Consider the following 3,619-nt stretch of genomic DNA (forward strand, 5'->3'; position numbering starts at 1 on the left):
CGAAGACGTCACCGCGGGCCCGCCCCGCCCCGGCCCCGCCCCCGGCCCCGCCCCCGGCCCGCAGAGACATCAGCTGAGCCGTTTCCGCAGCCTGGCTGGGTCCCGCGCCTGCTGGAGGAGGACATGCGTCTGGATCTCCCCTGATTGTAGCGCGCCGGTCACGCGTGTGGCCGCTGAAGCAGCAGCTCGAGTAGGGCTGAGAAAAGGCTTTGTCGCTCCACAGCGGCCCCACGACCCATCTTCTGCGGCCGGCCGCTGGGCTTCGGTTAGTTGGGTGCAGCCCACTCGGGGCTCCGGTTTAGCTCTTGGGAACTAGCAGCACCGACTGTGTGCACCACGCTCCTTAAGGGAGCGGAGGCTGCGTGTCCTCCAATTTGCCCCCTTGGTTTCCACTGAGGCGCTTTGCGCGTAGTAGGTGGTTCAATGACTGTAGAAATCGCGTGAGGAGTGGGCCTTAGGTGGGGGAAGAAGATGCCCAAGTGCTGGCTAGCTTTCATGGTTCCTTAAAATGCCTGCTTTCTAGATCCCCAATCAGCAGAACCCGTTGGACATTCCCAGTCTTTGGCAGCGTGGTCGCAGACCCACTCTTGGACTACTGGAGAACTCTACTTTCGCCTCGATTTCGATTGCCCTGCAAGCCGTACCTTTCAGTCTGGGCACAGGCAGCCTTTCTGAAATTCCTTTCTCAGTTTGCCACAGACTTGCGGACCTGGATTATTAATGCACACCCATCCAGGATTTTGTGAGGATCTTGCCTCCTAGACCTAAAGACATGTAATTTCCCCTCCTACTTTAGCATCTGAGGAGAATATAAGATAGGAATTAATTTGAATTTCTTCTCGTCAGTGGGTCAGTGCCAGTCACATCTAATATATGTTTAACAAGTGCTTGTTGGGTTGAACTGAATTTATGGGTTGCTCAGTGAAGCACGGGCAGGTGTTATGCCTATTCTGGAATCCCAGTGGGCTTGAATTGCTTATGGACTGGAGGTGAGCTGAGCTGGAAACCAGAAAACCTTCACTTATTCATTCACTCATTCAACAAATATTTATTGTGCCACCATGTGCCAGCACTGTTTCACACCTTAGTTCAAATCTCAATTCTGTGATTTTTTGAGGATTTGGCTTCAACAATTCTGATAACCCTTCAATCATTTTCTCATCTATAAAGGGAGACATATTTATTTTAACTAACTAAAGGGGTTATTGTGAAAATCAATAACAAGATAATACAACTGAATACTTTGTATAATGCAGCTGGATGCTATCTGGGCCACCAAGAACCTGGGTCTGAACAGATCTCCATGGCCTGCCCCATCCTGACCCACAAAATGAATAACAAAAACAGACTTTGGGGACCAGGTATGAGTGAGTGCATGACTTTGCTTTAGTCTTCAGTCATAAACTTGCTTTCTCAAGAAAGTTTTATAAGGAAGGCCAAAGAGTACATTTAAAGGAGTCCAAATATAATTACAGAACTAATGGTCACCAAGTCAGGTCAATTCTATATCTTTAGCTCTTTTATCAGCCTTGTTCTCTCCATCCCTGCTGTCACTACCCTATTTCACTTGCCATCTCTTTCCCATGACTGAAAGAGCCTCCTCACAGGTCTCCTGCTCCTTTGTATCTCCATACTGTCACACAAGTCTTGATGATGCCCCTCTCTTGAGATTAAAATCCTTTAGTGTTTTACTATCACCCAAGATAAAATCTAAGTGCCTTTATGGTGCTTTGTCTCCCACGGATTTGTCACCTCTCTTTCTCCCGGGTGATGGAGCTGCAAAAGGATTTCTCAAAGCCCATTTCTTCCGAGCAGTGAGAGAGCCCAAAGGGGTTAATTTCCCAGGACACTCAAGAGGGAGGCATTCCTTCCTTGGAAAATTAACCATGAATTGGGGTTCTCTCCCCATATTTATTTTCCAGACCAGGAAGTTACAAAAAAAAGAACATAAGTGTGGTAATAGTTTAACAATAGAAGCTGGTAACAAGCAAAATGACATTCCATAATGCAATTTGCAAAAGGTTAAGTCAATCCACCAACAAAAGGTTGATCTTAGCAAACATTCTCTTTCCCTACAGCAGCTTCCCAGTATCTTTACATATCAATCAAGTAACTTGTCTGTCCTTGAGCCAGCAACCTTGTTGTGTTACAATTCTTTATCTTACAACAGAGACTTTTGGCCTGGGGAAAGTTTCCTATCTTTTGCAAGGTTAACATTTTTATATGTACTTTTAAGAAGTTAGGCTATACCTGAAACTACAGGGAACTAGACTCTGTGAAATATATTTGCTTTATAAATGTAAGTATACTCCACACATTTAAGTGGGTCCCCAACTTTGTGCCAGCCCATCTGTTGCCACTTCTTTCACATATCCTAAGCTACTGCCTTAAGGTGATTCTTTTTTTTTTCAAAAGATGACCGGTAAGGGGATCTTAACCCTTGACTTGGTGTTGTCAGCACCACGCTCAGCCAGTGAGCAAACTGGCCATCCCTATATGGGATCCGAACCCGTGGCCTTGGTGTTATCAGCACCACAGTCTCCCGAGTAAGCCACAGGCCGGCCTCCCTTAAGGTGATTCTTAATATTTCCTGGGTAAGGTTCTCTCATGCCCAGAAATCTTTGAGATCTTTTCCACTTGTCTAGAATGCTGGTTCCCTCATCTCTAGTTAGATGGACAAACATTACTCATCCTTCACATTCCAAAGTATTTTCCCTGAGAACCTTCTGTGCCTCCCCTAGACAGGCCTCCCTTCTCTTAACTTCCATACCCCTTTGAATATACCCATGCATACTGGTATGATAGCAAGGACTTGTTTGCATATCTAGTTCCTCATTAGATTGTGAGCTCCTTAAGGGTGAGGCTATGTCTCTTCACTGGTGGTATCACCTGGCACAGCACTTGGAATGCTGAGAGTCAGATTAATTTGGATAGGATTTCTTTTAAAAAAAATTTTTTTTTATAAAGATGACCGGTAAGGGGATTTTAACCCTTGACTTGGTGTTGCCAGCACCACGCTCTCCCAAGTGAGCCACAGGCTGGCCATCCCTATGTAGGGATCCCAACCTGTGGCCCTGGTGTTATCAGCACCACACTGTCCCAGGTGAGCCACGGGCCGGCCCCTTGGATAGGATTTCTAAACTTACTAGTTGTGTGACCTTGGGCATGTTACTTAACCTCTCTGTGCCTCATGTTCCCATATCTGGAAAACAGTGCTAATGATATCCTCTGAGCAGAATTACTGTAAAGACTAAATAGCAAGATACTTGTGAGGCTCCTTGCATGTAGTCGGCACTCAGGATGGATCTCATGGCTATAGAGTGTCCTCCATAAATATTTCTTGAATAAACTGTAGAACTAAGGAAGAGCACTCACTATTATATTATACGCTTTCTAGGTGCCAAGCACTGTGCTAGAAAGGGCTGCAGTTTTCGTGCGTCTAAATGGGAGTCTTTTTTTTTTTTTTTTTTTTTTAAAAGATGACCGGTAAGGGGATCTCAACCCTTGACTTGGTGTTGTCAGCACCAGGCTCAGCCAGTGAGCCAACCTGCCATCCCCATATAGGATCCCAACCCGTGGCCTTGGTGTTATCAGCACCGCACTCTCCCGAGTGAGCCAC

Source organism: Galeopterus variegatus, unplaced genomic scaffold, assembly GCF_000696425.1.
Source record: "Galeopterus variegatus unplaced genomic scaffold, G_variegatus-3.0.2 Scaffold2724, whole genome shotgun sequence".
Taxonomy (NCBI): Eukaryota; Metazoa; Chordata; class Mammalia; order Dermoptera; family Cynocephalidae; genus Galeopterus; species Galeopterus variegatus.